Source organism: Hermetia illucens, chromosome 5, assembly GCF_905115235.1.
Source record: "Hermetia illucens chromosome 5, iHerIll2.2.curated.20191125, whole genome shotgun sequence".
Lineage (NCBI taxonomy): Eukaryota > Metazoa > Arthropoda > Insecta > Diptera > Stratiomyidae > Hermetia > Hermetia illucens.
The window spans coordinates 103,707,149-103,725,646 of NC_051853.1; the positions used below are offsets into that span (position 1 = coordinate 103,707,149).

Genomic DNA, 18,498 nt, shown 5'->3' on the forward strand with positions numbered 1-18,498 from the left:
ACAAGCTGGTCCTCCACGTTGGAGGTTGTGTAGGGCTGACAACCCTACATGGAAAACTGAAATTACGATGTCACAAATGGAGCTTCGGACTGATTAAATTTTACAACGACGAACGCGGCAACGAAAACAGACGAACTATTTGACCATATGGCTTGCGATCTCGTCCAGGGCAAAGGCAATTTATCGGACGCTGCCTCATCTATGCACTGGGAACAGCGTGACCGAAGTGGTTACAAGTTGGCATTTGCTTCCTTATATTAATTCAAAAACACGAAACCACAAGTCATATGCTTTGCCACTTGGGTGCTTGCCCAAGGATGAGGGTTTCGTGGACCACAACCGAGAAGGTATGTTGCTTTCCAACTGGTCCGGTCCGCCATTAAGTGGATGGCGGAATTAGGAATCCCTCGATTCTCAAACAAAATTTTCATTTGACCATTTTCTCATGGAACGTGCGCTCCCTGTACACGTCGAATACTGCCCAGCAGCTAGCCGATACTTTGTTCTACTCTATGTTTGATGTAATAGCGTTATTTGAGACGAGCTGGACAGAATCATTCTCCCGGAGACAAGCCACTACACCATATATTATAGCGGCCATCTAGTAAACCATGCACTCGGAGTAGGTTTTCTTATCAGCCAAAAAGTGGAACCTCTTGTTATCGGCTTTAAAAACATAAGCGAAAGGCTATGCTTTCTGCACTTCCAAGGCAAATTTAGAAATACAAGCCTCATTAACATTCAGGCCCCTACCGAGGAGAATATTAACGTTCACGCTCCTACAGAGGCAGTACAACGAACCCTCGAAGCCTGTCCCATGATATCAAAATCATACTTGGAGACCAAATAGGGATGAAACCCGTATTCAGGCGATACGTCAGCTCCCATAGCTTACACAAAACTACCAATGGAAACGCACTGAGGATTATTCAATTAGCAGTGTCGCACGAAATGGTTGTTATAGGTATCACGTCGCTGAGTACCAGAGGGAGTACCTGAGTACCATCTATTAAATATTCTTCGCTATTTGGCTAGGTTGAAAAGCCCCATACACCTAGAATAGCATCGGCCCATACCAAAGAGGTTTCACTCCAGGCAAATCAGCAGCAGATCAAATTTTCTTTCTGCGGCAAGCGATGGGAAAACTGCCGGAATATGAACATCAGTTGCACCATCTTTTCATTGACTTCAAGGCCGCCTATGAGGCCCTGGAAAAAATGCGAGAGGCACGATCCTCTTTAAGTCCACAAACCTACTCCCCTATACTGACGATATCGACATCATGGGAAGAACAACCCGAGACGTACAAACTGCCTGCATCCAGATCGAGCAGGCAGTACCAGACTTTGGGCTAAACATCAATGAAGGCAAGGCGAAATGTATAGTGGTAACGTGAGGACCAAACACCAAACAACTAACAACATTAAACTGCTGTGGTGAATCGAGAACAATAAAGATAGGAGACTACAAGTTGGAAACCGTATCTAGAGTCGAAAATCACAACCAATAGCACGTGAATCCGTGCACGGTTGTTGGCAGCCGACAGGGCCTATTTTAGCTTACAAAAACTGTTCCGCTCGTAACGTCTCACCAAAGAGTCAAAGCTCTTATTGTACAATACAATGATCTTACCGGTTCTCATGTATTCCTCGGAAACTTTGGATAGGGATGATCTCGAACAATGGCAATATATATATGATAGAGACGGAAGACGTGGCGGATCCTGCCTCAGATGAAGCAATGGCATATAAGCCAGAAGGTCAGATAGTTTTTATGGATATGGAATTGAGGGACCTCGGCCCAAAACCGGGAAATTTAGAGAACCTTATTGAGGTAGGCCTAGACCGAATACCGGTTGTTTCGCCGTTGGTGATGATATAGTGTGCACAGCCCTTCGTACACAGTGAGTAACACGATCTTTTGTTAAACAGAGGGTCACACAGTGCATGAAAAAATGGAGCAGAAAACTTTTTCAGGATATGGTCATGTCAGTCAGCAAACTAGTAAATAATCGTTTTTGTTCCCTGATTTTTTTGTAATTTAACTTTAATAGAAAACGGCCTCCTACTACAATTTTGCGTATATAAATACATGCTTAGCATCGAGACACTCGTCGAAAACGGATAGCCTGAAGTAATCTAACGATTCGTCAAAAGGAAACTGTATGTGGCTAACGAAATTGGGCACTCCAAATTATTCGATAAAACAAACAACGGGGGCATAAGATGGATCATCATCATCATCAACGGCGCAACAACCGGTATCCGGTCTAGGCCTGCCTTAATAAGGAACTCCAGACATCCCGGTTTTGCGCCGAGGTCCACCAATTCGATATCCCTAAAAGCTGTCTGGCGTCCTGGCCCACGCCATCGCTCCATCTTAGGCAGGGTCTGCCTCGTCTTCTTTTCCTACCATAGATATTGCCCTTATAGACTTTCCGGGTGGGATCATCTTCATCCATACGGATTAAGTGACCCGCCCACCGTAACCTATTGAGCCGGATTTTATCCACAACCGGACGGTCATGGTATCGCTCATAGATTTCGTCATTGTGTAGGCTACGGAATCGTCCATCCTCATGTAGGGGGCCAAAAATTCTTCGGAGGATTCTTCTCTCGAACGCGGCCAAGAGTTCGCAATTTTTCTTGCTAAGAACCCAAGTTTCCAAGGAATACATGAGGACTGGCAAGATCATAGTCTTGTACAGTAAGAGCTTTGACCCTATGGTGAGACGTTTCGAGCGGAACAGTCTTTGTAAGCTGAAGTAGGCTCTGTTGGCTGACAACAACCGTGCGCGGATTTCATCATCGTAGTTGTTATCGGTTGTGATTTTCGACCCTAGATAGGAGAAATTGTCAACGGTCTCAAAGTTGTATTCCCCTATCCTTATTCTTGTTCGTGCTTGTGTTTGACCAGTGCGGTTTGGTGTTGTTGGTTGATTCGTCTTCGGTGCTGACGTTGCCACCATGTATTTTGTCTTGCCTTCATTGATGTGCAGCCCAAGATCTCACGCCGCCTGCTCCATCTGGATGAAGGCAGTTTGAACGTCTCGAGTGGTTCTTCCCATGATGTCGATATCGTCAGCATAGGCCAGTAGTTGGGTGGACTTGAAGAGGATCGTACCTCTAGCATTCACCTCAGCATCACGGATCACCTTCTCGAGGGCCAGGTTAAAGAGGACGCATGATAGTGCATCCCCTTGTCGTAGACCGTTGTTGATGTCGAATGGTCTTGAGAGTGATCCTGCTGCTTTTATCTGGCCTCGCACATTGGTCAGGGTCAGCCTAGTCAGTCTTATTAATTTCGTCGGGATACCGAATTCTCTCATGGCCGTGTAAAGTTTTACCCTGGCTATGCTATCATAGGCGGCTTTAAAGTCGATGAACAGATGGTGCAACTGTTGTCCATATTCCAACAGTTTTTCCATCGCCTGCCGCAGAGAGAAAATCTGATCTGTTGCTGATTTGCCTGGAGTGAAGCCTCTTTGGTATGGGCCAATGATGTTCTGGGCGTATGGGGCTATCCGGCCTAGCAAGATAGTGGAGAATATCTTATAGATGGTACTCAGCAACGTGATACCTCTATAATTGCTGCACTGTGTGATATCTCCCTTTTTGTGTATGAGACAGATTATGCCTCTTTGCCAATCGTCAGGCATTGATTCGCTGTCCCATACCTTGAGCACAAGTTGATGAACCACTTGGTGTAACTGGTCGCCTCCATATTTAACCAATTCGGCTGTAATTCCATCGGCTCCTGGCGACTTATGATTTTTTAGCCGATGAATTGCACGGACTGTTTCTCCTAAACTTGGTGGTGGCAGTATTTGTCCGTCGTCTTCAGTTGGCGGGACCTCCAACTCGCCGATGTTCTGGTTGTTCAGTAGCTCATCAAAGTACTCAACCCATCGCTCTAATATGCCCATTCTGTCGGAAATCAGATTTCCCTCTTTGTCTCGGCAGGATGAGCATCGAGGTGTATAAGGCTTCATCCTGCTGACTTGTTGGTAAAACTTCCGCGCCTGGTGCGGTTGCTCCCTGTACTTTTCTAGTTCACAGACTTGTTGGTTCTCCCAGGCTTCCTTTTTCCGTCTGTGAAGTCGCTTCTCCGCTCGACGGAGTTCGTGATAAGTCTCTGCGCGTGCCCGCGTTCTTTGAGAATGCAACATTACTCGGTATGCGGCATTCTTCCGTTCCGTTGCTAGCTTACATTCATCGTCAAACCAGCCGTTCCGACTCCTTTTGCGGCTGGGGCCAAGTATATTTGTGGCCGTATCCATGATAACGTTCTTCAGGTGGTTGTGAAGATCATTAGTTGATGCTTCATCTCCAGGTCCTCTATTGACTGCGGTTATTGCGGCATCCATTTCCCTCTTATAGGCGTCGCGGAGGGTTGTGTTGTGGATGGCTTCAGTGTTCACTCTCACCTGATTGTCAGAGGGGATTCTAGGTGGTATTGTTATTCGAGCTCGGAGCACCATGCCAACGAGATAGTGATCCGAGTCTATATTGCCCCCCCTATATGTTCTGACATTCATCAAGGCTGAGAGGTGGCGGTGTTCGATCAACACGTGGTCAATTTGGTTGAAAGTGGTCCCGTCTGGAGAGGCCCACGTATGTTTGTGGACCGCTTTCCGCGCAAACCAGGTACTTCCAACAACCATTTCGTGTGACCCTGCTAATTGAATAGTCCGCAGTCCGTTATCATTTGTTTTTTCGTGTAAGCTATGGGAGCCAACGTATCGCCTGAATACGGGCTCCTTCCCTACTTGGCTGTTAAAATCCCCAAGTATGATTTTGATATCATATCTGGGACAGGCTTCGAGGGTTCTTTCTACTGCCTCGTAGAAGGTATCCTTCTCCGACTCTGCAGTCTCCTCTGTAGGGGCGTGAACGTTTATGAGGCTTATATTTCTAAACTTGCCTCGCAAGCGCAGAGTGCATAGCCGTTCGCTTATACTTTCAAAGCCGATAACAGCAGGTTTCATTTTTTGGCTGACTAAGAAACCTACTCCGAGCACATGGTTTACTGGATGGCCGCTATAATATATGGTGTAGTGGCTCTTCTCCAGGAAACCGGTCCCTGTCCATCGCATCTCTTGCAACGCTGTTACATCAGCCCTATATTGGGACAGGGTATCGGCTAGCTGCTTATCAGCTTCATCTCTGTACAGGGAGCGCACGTTCCATGAGAAAATGCGCAAATCGTTGTTCCTTTGTCGTTGCCGGGTCCGTCGTTTTAACATCTGTCCTATCCGAGGCTCCTGTTGTGGCTTCGTAACAGGTTGTTTTCCGTGTAGGGTTGTCAGCCCTACCCAACCCCCAACCAGTTGGTACAATTTGTCCCGTTTTTAGGCGCGGGAGACTCGCCTTCATCCTTCTCCGTCTGCAGCTTTTCGTCAAGAAAGAGCTCCCAGCGGTCACCACGTGGAGGTGGAGATAGGGTTTGGTAGTAGAGCTGTTGGTGTTGGTTCAGCAGGCATTTCCCAGGTTTTATGCTCCATCGTGGGTACCAATCCACGTTTCGCCCCGGGACCTATACTACCCTTTGACCGCCATAAGATGGATAGGCCCACTAATATCCGATACCTAAAGTTATTGAATATTCACATAGTTGGTTCGAGTAGGGGAACAAAAAAGACACACTAACAACAGTCGAGTCAAGCGCAAGCAGCAAAAGTGTACATCAGATAAATGAAGCTATTTATCACCATATGATTCAATGAACACATGAGGGAGGCATTTAACGGTGAACAACGAGTCATACGATCATCGGCAGCAGCCCATATAGTTAAGCAAAAACACAGCGTGAACATCAGCAACCTGGAGCTGCTACGAGACGTACGAAGAAAAGACAGGCCTGAAAACGTTTAGAGATACTATGAAGGACTTGTTCAAACTGTTAAGCACTCATCAGGGAAAATGGTCATCATGGTTAATTAGGAATGTAGTAGGCAGACGATAATGGGAGATGAACTATTTGTTAGTAGTTAGTAGCTAGTGGTTTCAGCAGAATACTAGTTGAACCTGGCAGACGTGGTTCTGCCTGTGGGGAGTTTCTTGAGGTACTGGAAGAAGTAAACCAATCTTATAATACATTTGTCCTTGCACTTGTCGCAGTCATGAAAGACATATGCTTATGTCGCAAGAGATCGAGTCCAGGGCGCCTTTAACCAAGTTAGTATGTATATTGAAGTGTGTCATGAGGTGTGAATGACATCTAAGCATGATAGTAGCAATTGTAATTCCATATATGCGGCACTTTTTCTTACATGTTCTACGTGCGGGTCGCCTCTGTTGTATTAGTTTGTGATAACAGTGAAAGGTTGGAACCTGCCCGACGCTCTTCAGCAGGTGGCGTTGTAAGTATGCCTTTCTATATGGCCCATGGTTTCGATCGATGCCACGCAAGTATTGTTGTGTGCTCTTCCTCTTGATTTAAAGGTAGTCCGGGGTGTCACGGCTTACAGGATCTGGAATGGGCATACCTTGGTTGCAAACGGAAAAATTAAGACCGCTTGGGGTCAAAAGGCTGTTAGACGAGATTGTAACATCTAAGTTGCCGCTTATATGGATCGAAGGTGGGAAAGATCGGGTCACATATGCGTACGTTACAACTGTGTATACCAGAGGAAGTTCTGCCGTGTACTTCAGGCTCAAGATGGACTTCTTCCTGACGGAGCGTAATAGATTGAATGAGTTTCCTTTCACTCGGAACCTTGCTTCCAGCCAAGGTCATATTCTGTGGGGGCGATTCAGAGGACTGGTCCCATATCCTCTAAATCTGTCCAGCTTTCTGGGACATTTGCCATCTATACTACATGGGTATTCATGTAGTGAATGGTATCTTTGATTTTAGCCAATGCCTTTCTAGCATTAATACACCTTGACCCGTTAATGAATACGCGTGCGCTGCGTTCCGACGACAGAAGGGGTTGCATGACACTACTTTATTTTGCGGTATGATTGGCGAACAGTAGTGATGGGAGTTGGAAGCGCTTCGTTGCCGTTCTCCACACCGCTTGGGAAGGAATTCCTCACATGCTCGAGGAGGACGATCAGATCGAAGAATATAAGGGACTCATCTGAAGTGGCTCTTGCCGCTAAGCGGAGGTAATCTGGTACCGTGGAAACCAGAATGGCCTTTTGAGAGCATATAATCTAAGCGAATTCCTGGAAGATGTGCTCTCGGCCCTGTTATTTACGGTTGACCCCCTTATGAGAGTTTCATTGTGCTTGTGGTACTCATGTTAAATCCCTAGAACCTTCATGTCCTTGCACTTTGAATGTAGGTGTGAAATTCCTATATTTTAAAATATCGTCGCTCCAAACATTGCCATTTTAAAGCATGCTTTGTACTTCCGAATATGCTGTAAAAAGTGCAATATAAGTTCGAAGTGCCTCTGGCGGCTCAATCAGTGGTGGAAAATTGGCCTTACCAGTGGAACTAGGCAGGCACCAGGCATTTCCTATTGGAGCTTCAAAGTGCGACAATGTAAACACAATAGAGCCATTAGAACAATGATAACATTTTGATGCACTTTGTAATCGCAATCTTCATTGTAATTGAACACTGCTTTGTTGGGATCAATTCTCAATCTTGAGCGAGCCTGTTGTGAGCGTTCAGCTCCACATTGGATGTCTTGCTCTTGAAGATTCGAAACAGCTCTGAAATAGATACTTTTATGAAAAGATTTGTAATTCGTTCACCATGTTGCTGAGATGTTTCAGCCGCTCTTGAATTGGAAGCTCCAATTCACAGGTTCTCAAATCGTGCATCTATCAATCACAAATATATACATGAACAACTTCCATTTTAAGGTTGATCAATTCTTTAGTGCAGCAAAGAAAAATGCCTAAATTATTCTAGAACGCATCAAAGTGTTCCTCGAAAGTCTAATCGATAGAGACCATGCTCGTTCCTGCTCCTTAAAATTAAACTGTAGCTTTCTAGATGGCTAAGGAGTCCTTCATCGATGGAATATCTAGTGGGAACTCAGACAAGCATACTTTTAAAGCGCTTCGAATAGGCTTGCCCCAATACCCCAGCTAATGCGGCAAAATGGTTCCCTTGCGGAACTGAAAATCAACCAGATAATTTCTGAATCGCGCGTGTAAAAACATTGAAGATTGGTTAAACTTCAAGAACTTACAGCGTGAATGCAAAAGGCTTCAAATGAAATCCTCTAGAACATAGTGTAAGAACTTGTCAGGCGGAAGACAACCTGTGAAGAGTCCATAAGAGAAAGCCGAAAGCTGCAACGCAATATACGATGCGTGCGTAATTATGCAGAAACACCATAGGAAACATCACCCTATCTGCATTGCATTCCTGAATCTAGGGAGGCATGGTACATAAACGTATCTGGTATGAATCTGTGCCCGGGGTAAATTGATCTACTGCGATTCGAGAGTGCACAGATATATCAAAGCCACTCCGTATCTCGCCACTCCTTTTAGTCCTTGGCATGCCGATGATATTGCATTGTGTGCATCAACGAACACCTTAACTTCATAATCTAGGTCATTCATTCTATTACCCTTCCATGTTTTGAGTGCTAATCGAATTTCAAAGACCATGAACGTCGATTTTCGAAAATGTAGATGAAAATGTTGCGTTGGGTTAGTAGTGTAAGGCGGTATGATCATATCCGAAACGAGGGCATTCGCGGTTGAGTGGCTTCGATAATATTGTCATCCATGTATTTTGCGCAAAAGAAAACTTACATTCATAATGCTTATTATGCTCAGTAAAATCCTTAACTCTGTTATCTAGCAGCCAATAGATAATTCAATCAGGACTGCGTAGGTGTAGTCTGATTGACACAGAAGAATTTTTGCAACGGTATATGTATAGTGTCCGGATAGCTGGGTGGTTAGAGCGCAAGGCTGTCGTACGGAAGGTCGCGGTTCAAATCTCACTGGTGGCAGTGGAATTTGTATCGTGATTTGACGTCGGATACCAGTCGATTCAGCTGTGAATGAGTACTTGAGTCAAATCAGGGTAATAATCTCGGGCGAGCGCAATGCTGACCACATTGCCTCCTAGTGTACCGTTACGGTCTTGAATGAAGTGCTCTAACACACTTCAAGGCCCTGATCCAACATGGATTGTTACGCCAACGATTATTATTATTATTATATGTATATATATTTTTTATGGACATATTAGTAAAGGCTTGAACAATAATAGATATCTATATTTTGCAATCAGTGGGAATTGATTCTTTTTTAATTTTTTTGTAATAAAGAACCGTTTTCCTTGATTGAAGATGTTTATTATTATTCTTACTTATGGTTTAAATTAACATTTCTCTCATTCTATTTGTTTTAGTTCTCTAAAACGTCGGGCGGATGGAAGCGATTGACTGTGAATTATTAAACTTTTGTAAGTATCAAATCATTGATTCTGTTGTACTCGTATGAATGTTGTTAGCTTTTTTTTCATCAGAAATACTTCCGATACTAGAAAATTTAATAGCACTGGGTATATTTCCACCACAAATCTGTTTCTAAAATTTGTTTTCAAATCATACCGCTGATTGTATGTAAAGAGTGTAAAATGTCTAAAAACTACAATGCGAGCCTCAGGACTCATTTGAAATTCGTTTTTCCTGAACCTACATTTTTGGATTCAGAAATTTTAACTACATATAGTATCATATAATCTTCGGATGATGGACGAAAAAAAAATCCAAAATATACTTATTTTTCCCAACGTTGCAGTGTCCTAATACCCTATCATCCAGAGGTAAATTAACAAAATCTCCTCATCTAAATATTATCCGTTTTTAATTAATGTTATCCTCAATTTACCTCAATTTAATATTGACATTTTGTAAAGTTATAAATACTTTAGATCACATAGCAACCCCGATTTTGCCTTGCTAGCGAATTTCCAAAGCATCGCTGCCTAGGCGACTAAGAACTGCTTTGACCATAGAAGATCAATTAAAAGCTCTGCATCGAGTTCAGTAAATGGCTCCCCGATGGAACCGAGAACTTTCAAACCTCGGAAAATCAGCCTGAAGACTTTTAAAACGTGCTTGTAAAAGTTATAAAAATGAAGAGTGGTTTAAATTCAGGAGCTCAAAGCGTGGATATAAGAGGAACGAGAATATATTGTTGGGACGACCTTTGCCTCTACATGAGAACTTAGCTCTCATGTATTAATGCGGTTATACTTGGATGTATGTTACTATCATAAGGACGATATTCGCTTATGCATGCGTAGTGTGATGGGTTAAGGTGAAACACAAGGGCCTTCAATATAAGCTGGTCTTACCGAAAAGTACTGTTTGTCTCAATATTACTAGTGCCATGAGCATGACATCCGCCGCATCTATAAATGCATTACTCAATTTGCAGCCCTTGAATTTATTTATTCAGAGCACTGCAATAAGAACAGCTGGTAGAGTAATTTGTTTATATATATGGGGTAACAATGGAACAATGGAAGAGTTACCAAGAGAACCGAATCAAGTTTTTGCAATGCCTTCTGATATTCAGATCCCCATACATCTGATTGGAAATTGCCCACAAACATAGAGAAAATTGAAACGAATCAGAAGAATGCGTGACAGAATACACTGAAGTCTTCTACACCGATGGTCCAAAAATAGAACAGAGTCCTGGGCTGGAAACCATCTTTCGAATAGAAACGGAAGTTGACTTTACTCTTGGGACAATATGCAATAATCTTTCAGACTGAAGTGTATGCGATCCTCAGGTCAGTAACCTGGGCGATTAGCAAACGGTTAAAGAGCAGGTGCGTCACAATCTGTAGCGATGTTCAAGTTGCACTGAAGCAGTTGAGCAGTCCTTTGATCAATTCAAAATCGTCCAAGAATGTAGAAAACGATTGCACTCTATTTCTATATCCAATGCGGTGGTACTCTGGATACCTGGTTACTGTGGTGTAGTGGGAAATGAAATCTCGGATGCCTTAACCAAGAGGATTTAATTTCCCACATACCGGCAACATAACCAGCAACTGAATGCTGCTAAATACACCAGCATTTTCCTGACAGAACCAAACAAAAATACTGCAAAGTTTGTCCTGTCGAAAAGCAGGAAAACTTGCATATGTATTCTGACTGCTCATAATTCAGCCGGACATACTGTGAGTGTCAAAAATAAGTAAACACCCATCTTTTTTGTATTTAAACTTTTATTGCGCAATGTTTATTGATAGAAATTAAAATGTTTTATCATAGCTTGAAAGGCTCATATAATAGAAGTTTATGTCAGCACAAACACTTAAACAAAACAAAACATTTTCAAAAATAATTCATCTTGTCTTAACATACTCATGAATTTACGCGTCAAAAGAAAGTATACAGTGGCAACACTTCTCGTTTTGTTTTTAATTATTTCCGGGAATCACACAAATTTCTTTGAAACTGTTTATAAGTGAAGTAAGCAAATATAGTGCACTAATATTTTTCGTAGATTTTCTTTGTTTTTGTTTGAATAAGTGCAAAAGTATAACATTTAAGATAATGGGTAAGCAAACCACAAACGAAACACGAAAAATAATTTTAGATTTACATAAAGAAAAGAAATCTTTGCGTGAAATTGGAAAAATCGTTAGAAGGAATCATTGTACGATAAAAAAAAATTATAGATAAATATACGACTCGTCATACTATTGAAAATTTACCGCGGTCTGGGCGACCTAAGAAGCTTACTGACTCCGAAGTGCGGACAATTGTACGAGAAGTAAGGAATAATCCAGTTTCAAGTGCAGTAAACATATCAAAGAAAATAGCTGAGACAGGCAAATCAGTGAGTGCAAGCACAATTCGAAGAGCGCTCCACAAAAATGGTCTACATGGCAGAGCGCCACGTAAGAAACCCTATATTTCTAAAGCGAATCAAAAGAAGTGTATAAAATTCGCCAGAAAGTACCAAAATGAGGTTCCAAACTTTTGGGAAAACATTTTATACTCCGATGAGAGTAAATTTGAAATATTTGGGGCGAAAAAGCCACCAAAAATATGGCGAGCGAAAAATGAAGCATTTTTCGACAAGTGCGTTACAAGCACCATAAAGCACGGTGGAGGCTCAGTTATGGTCTGGGGATGTATGGCGGCATCCGGAGTTGGAAATCTAGTTTTCATCGAGTCTAAAGTGACTAAAATAAACTATTTAAATATACTGAGGGACAATATCACTCCTAGTGCTGACAAATTGGGGCTGTCGGGAAACTGGATCTTTCAGCACGATAACGATCCGAAACATACGTCCCACATTGTTAAGGAATGGTTGTTATACCGAACGCCAAAAACCCTTGATCACCAACCGCAGTCCCCAGACCTTAATCCTATCGAGCATTTGTGGGAGCACCTTGACAGGAAAATCAGACAAAGAAGCATTTCCAACAAGGACGACCTAAAAAGGGCTTTAATCGAAGAATGGAACAACATTTCTCCAGATATTACAAAAAATCTTGTCAAATCAATGCCTAAAAGGCTGAATGCTGTTCTAAAGTCACATGGAAAACAAACTAAATATTAAAAATTATTTCTAATTAATTATTGGATATTATTTCTTAGAGAAGTAAATTCTGTATACTTTCTTTTGACGCGTAAAATCAGCAGTATTTTGAAGCATTAATAATTTTTTGAAACGGTATTTTGTTTTGTTTAACTTTTTTTCAGATTTAAACTTCTATTATATAATACTTTTAACCGGTGATGAAGCATGTTAATTTTTATCAGTGACTGCTATGAAATTAAAGCTACGAAAAAATTAAGTGTTTACTTATTTTTGACGCTCACAGTATCTTCAGAATAGCAATTCTACAAGATGATGCGTATTGTATGATGAGGCAACGCAATCCACAAAACATTTTCTATGTGAGCGCCATCTGCATATTTACACATTACACATGTGATTTTTGCTATTGTGCTCTAGTTACAGCGGGTAACATCATCTCCACTAGCGGAAATCCTGCAGTACATAAACGAATCTGGAATATATTAGACGGGGGCTCGAGTATAATGGACCTCTAAGGTCTGAGTGCTCAGAAACTGTGCCTCTTCACTTCATATACACAAACATCCCCTCTTATTTCCATATCTTAGATAATCGCCATGTTTGCCGCACATTCCCACGAGAGCCAGAGTCATTTTGCCCCACGTCAATATTTGCATATAAGCTACAAGTTTGATAGCTCTGCAGATCATTACTGTGCGTTCTTTGTGTATCTAGACAAGCCGATCCCGATAGTGAATGGAGCAAAGGATAAAGAAGAATAACATTGCGCGTTCTATGTTTGAGAGACGGTAATTTGGCGGGTAAGGCGGATGATTTTTATCGAAAATTTTGATTTTGGTTTGAAACTGCGGCGTTTTTGCAAAATCGGAAAAATGGAAAGAATCCTATGTACTTCTCTAGCTATATAAATTAAAAATTGTAGATACAATTTGTTCGACCGCGCGACCTTCAAAAAAGAAAGCTTCTATGAAAAAGCTGTGTAGCTGCTATTACTTACTTTCAAAAAAGTAGTTATTAAAAATCTTGATTTACTTCATTACCCGCTGAAAAAGACCCTAAAATACGCTTACTTATTAGGCTACACTTTATATTAAGATGACATTATTACCAGGCAGTAAATTCTTAAGCTCAAATATAAACTCTTTTAAGACACACTGTATAATAGTTCTGAAGAAACTTTCACTTCCATCTGATAAATTAAAATTTACATGCAACAACATCTGAAGTTCTACAAGTGGTTTTCATTAGTACAAACTATGGTAGATATGTACTACATAGTATGGTACAAAATGCCCAAGAGTCCTCCGCCATTCAATACTGAATTCAGTTCCGTTGAAAAATTATGAAAAACCATAATTGATCAAAACATTAGAGGTTTTGATCTCTAAACTGATTTAACTCTCCTGAAGATTACAGTGACCTGGAATGAACTGTAATTTGAGATATAATGTTACTCGTAATTCAATCGTCCAACTGGGCAAACTCATTTTATGCGCTAGCCGGAATTAGAATTCCCACATCTCGTTCTCATATTTTGCAATAGTTTTTCATATACAAAGAACGTAAGTTCTATTCTAAGATTGCTAAGACATTAATTGGTAATTACCAAATGCCCAGTCACTGCTACATTTTTGCAGGTGTGGTGCACAAACAACCTTAATCAGTTGTTCAAAACGGACTACCATGGTGACATGGAACACTTGCCAGTATTAATTATATTGAAACAAAGATATTACACCGTTAGATCAACGCAATTACCTCGCACTTTCATTGTTGTAATTTATTACCAGTGAATGAGCGAAAAATGCGGAAATTTATTTGAATCTAGACTGAAATGTAAAAATTAAATTTCTGTAACTGTAGTTGAAAAAAAATCTTTTTTTGAGAACTTTCACGGTTTCAGATACCAATAATTTTTATGATCTCATAAAACAATTAATGGTAATTGCGCAATTACCACCGATGTTTGAGTTTCCGTGGCACCCACATCAGAAATCTTTCGTTCAGTCGGCCAAGTTTCAGCAGCACCTGATGACAACTCCACACTAATTGGCTTGATATGTCGTTGCTGTTTGGTGCTGATAATCCTACCCGACTATCGGAACAGATTCGGATGGTGCAAATGTTCCAAATAAATGGGAGGTAAACTTAGGATAGCTTCGAGTGCCGCAGTTGGCGTGCTACTCATCGCTTCAGTAATACTTAACCAAACGAACCTCTGAATCTGCGTCAGCAGTTTCCCGCTGCTAGCAAAATTCAGTCTCGAACACCAGACGATGCATGCAGACATCAAAACGGGTTTTATTATGGAAGTATACATCCAATAAATCCGTTTTTTGAAAGTTCTCAGATCTTACCTATCGCAGTCCTGCAGTAGCAAAGCAATTTGCAAGACTTCGGGTATTGTTCCTAGACATAGTGCTTCCACGTTAACTTGGAGTCGAGATGCACTTCAAAATATTTGACTGTTTGTACCAGGTGGATTTCCGCCCCTGCTAAGGTGGGTAGCCTGCTCCTAAGGAACATAACCTGTCCAGTCTTCCTTACGTTTACCGTGAGTCCATTATGGAAGCATCAGCTGTAGATTACATGCAGTGTTGCATTCGAGCGGTCACATACTGTGACCGCAAACTTACCGATAATTATTGCGGCTAGATCGTCCACAAGTGCTTGTGCGAAGACCTTTACATCCTCCAGGAACCACAGCAAGGTATCCATAACTAGGAGCCGTAACAGAGGTGAGAGAACCCCTCCTACCGGCAGCCCCTAAGACATTCTGCCTCAATAGACTTCTGTTCGGCCAATATGTGATTCTTTCTCCACATTATCATGTGAAATATCGAATTGATTAACAGCGGATCGTTTCTATGTTGTCCAAAATGTCGCGATTGAGGCATAATTGAAGGCACCTTTGATGTTCGTGAATGCGCCTGTTTATTCTTTATCGGGCATCGCCTTTTTCCGGTTAGTTCATGGAGTGCTGCCTCCATGTCGCTTACAGTGAAGTGGCCACCTAAGTATACGAGTATATGTATCCCTTATCAACCGATCTGTTAATATTTCCAGGAAGTTAGTGAAGTGTAGGTGAGTTTCCCTGATTTGGGAATAAATATTACCTTCACATCACGGCAGTAGGTTGGAATATACGTATATGTTAGGCAAGCACGTTACATATTCCGCATGTGTAGACCCAGGGCATTCATTCCCTCTACAATTAGAGCAGCAATAATTCCATCCGGACCCGTGGACTTGCATCTATGGAATGGGTCAAATGCCCATTTCACTCGTTCCAGTGAAACTACTTTGTATGCCATAGTTCAATCCTCCGGTTGAGGAGTGTATATTTTCTGTATACTTCCCGCTCTATACATGTCAATAACCCAGCTGCTGGCTACGTTCTTTGGCAAGGATCCGCTTCAGCTTTGAGGGTGCCTCAAGAGACTTGACCTCTTCGCAAAAGCATCTCCATGATGATCGTTTGGACTTACGCTCTTCTTTCGAGTTTTTGATCGTCTTTGAACCGAATCCAGCCAGCGGCTGAATCAGACTGTAGAGCTTGGTTGAGAAGCACGCTGGTCGTTCTCCTCTGTTTCGCGAAATCCACGAAATCCGAAAATTCTTTGGAATCATAACCCATCTCTTCGAAAGCTTCTCTCATGCTAGTTGTAATCATCTGGGTTGTTTTCTCAATTCCTACAATGGATTTGATGCATCTCCTAGGGATCCTAACTCGGGCGCTCAGTTTTGTTTTGTATGTCACCCAATCTATCTTACGTGCATTCCGAAATGGAGGGGGTTGAGGTGAATCTACGCACATTACGAAATCAATGCGCCTATAATCTGAGAGCGTGATATCGTTTGTACTCACATGATGTCGATGGCATTTTGCCTGACCACGGTGAAGTGGATTCATTTCCCAAATTGAGGATCTAGAATAGTTCGGTTCCTACTAGATGCGCGGGTATTCTCGATCCTCCTACGTTGATATGAGAACTGCCTCATCATATATTGTGGACGTTAACATCACATCCTACTATTATTCCAATGCCTTTGCATTTGGTATATTGGTTAGCTTTAATGAATGTTCCATTGGGAACTCCGTTTACGTCATAAGAGAAGTGAGCAGAGCACCATGAAATTTGATCGTTATGGTGTCGCCATCACAAGATAGCTTGGTTTTTTGAAACCATCATAACGGAGCGGAGCCTATCACTTCCATTGGCTTACAACAAGTCAGCATATCGGAAATTTAAGCTCCTAATTTCCCCACCAACAATTCATGGTTCTTATATGAGGTATGTATATACATGTCTTGCAGCTATTAATGCGACCATGCTGCAAATTTATCTGAGAGACATGGCACCTCATCTACGATTCAGATGAAGATGCCTTCTGCACGTCCTCTTCGATGGTTTTAGGAGTCGACACTTGTAACGTAATGGTCCCAAGCCCGTAGTAAACCTGGCAGCCCGTTTGTTCTCGAACCTCCCTATTTATCCTGTTCAGGGAATGCCAATAGTGAGGAAGGTTCTTAGCCTGTCGGCTCTTCTTCCTACTTTGCCGCTTAGCAGCATCCAGGCGGGGGTGTTGAGGTTATTCTGGACTCCAAGTTGTTCCAGAACCTCAGCACCATTACGCTCCTCTTCTGGAAACCAGAGGCTCAGGGTCAGTCGCGCACTGTCCCACACGTCGTTGCAGGAGTAGCAGTACTGTCTGAGCCACTCATTCTTGTTCTCGTCACCAAATTTTATCCATAACATTTTATGGTATAAACCTAGCAACTTAAAGCGTAGCATAATCCCTTGCGAGGATGGAGTCCCTACAACTAGGAGTCGTTTCTTCCTAAGCTGCTCGTACTGCTCTGTATCGTAACCAAATGAATTGATGTTGTTATACAAGACGATAGCCTTGGTTGCAAATGAAGACTTGGCCGTGGTGTGCCGAGCTCTCTTTGCAGCCATTTGAGCCGAAGAGTTAAGATCGTTAGAAGACCGCTGCGCGGAGGCTGTTTGCTACCCGAAGGCAATTTACTCGGAAGTGGTTCAACTCATTCTCACAAGATTTAATAAGAATATGCAATCTATGAATCACCTTATATGCAGCGAATGGCACGATTTTGTATCATCAGTGAATTTAATACCCGCTTTTAGTATCGATGAAATTGTTTTTTTTTAATTGATCTAACCTTCAGTATCCACTACAGGATAAGGCGATTATGTAGGCACATGAAGTGTAGCAAGTCTGCTCCTCAGAAACTATCCAACCAGTCAATTTTTCTTTGGGGATTGAGGAGTCCTAAGCTCGCATTCACTGGATATCGGACCGGACCAATGGACTCCTTTTTTGAGTCTAACGCCCAAAGTTCAAAAACCAAAAGAGGGACAAATATGGCTACATTAAACCATTGTTAAACCTAAAAAGAGTATTCCGTGGACCGTAAAGAGTAGTAAGTTGCTCTCCATTTAGTCCAGTCCGATATCAAGTGGATGCGGACTTAGGACCCTTCAATCCTCAAGCAAAAATTGTCTAGTTCCGGCCAAGCTTTGGTCCAAACTGTTGGTGAATTTTGCGAGTTATAAAAGCGACCTTATAACGCCTGCGAGCCGCTTCGGTTGCTCTGATCCCAGGACAGAGATGAGGCAGCGTCTGATGAGTTGCCTCTGGTCTGGTACAAAAACGTGGCCGTCTTCGTCCCTTTCTTGATTTTTATCCAACCAATATAATCTCGAAATAAAAATTCAACGACGCGCGTGGCGTGTGCTGCATCGATGAAAAATCTCAGAGGCGTCATACACGCTTCGAATTTGATGTCATTCAACAGCGTTAAATCTGCCTTCGCTGTTTGATCGAAAGTCTGGAAATATACACATCTGTTCCGCGTCAATGATCTCTTTATGCCAAACATGAGAGTAGCACAGGAGAAGGACTTCCACTCTTAATTTCCAATTTTAATCAACTTATTGCTCCGCTCCATTATCAGGTTACTTTTGTCTAACAA

At 42.1% G+C, this 18,498-nt stretch overlaps 1 protein-coding gene across 1 annotated transcript in view; it reads left to right on the top strand.

The window, feature by feature from the left end:
* The window catches only part of LOC119658184, a 139,346-nt gene that overhangs the window by 73,109 nt on the left and 47,739 nt on the right, over nucleotides 1-18,498 (top strand). The window contains exon 2 of the mRNA XM_038065451.1: nucleotides 9,334-9,387. The gene's annotated coding sequence lies outside the window, so the exon portion shown is untranslated. The remainder of the gene's footprint in view (nucleotides 1-9,333; nucleotides 9,388-18,498) is intronic.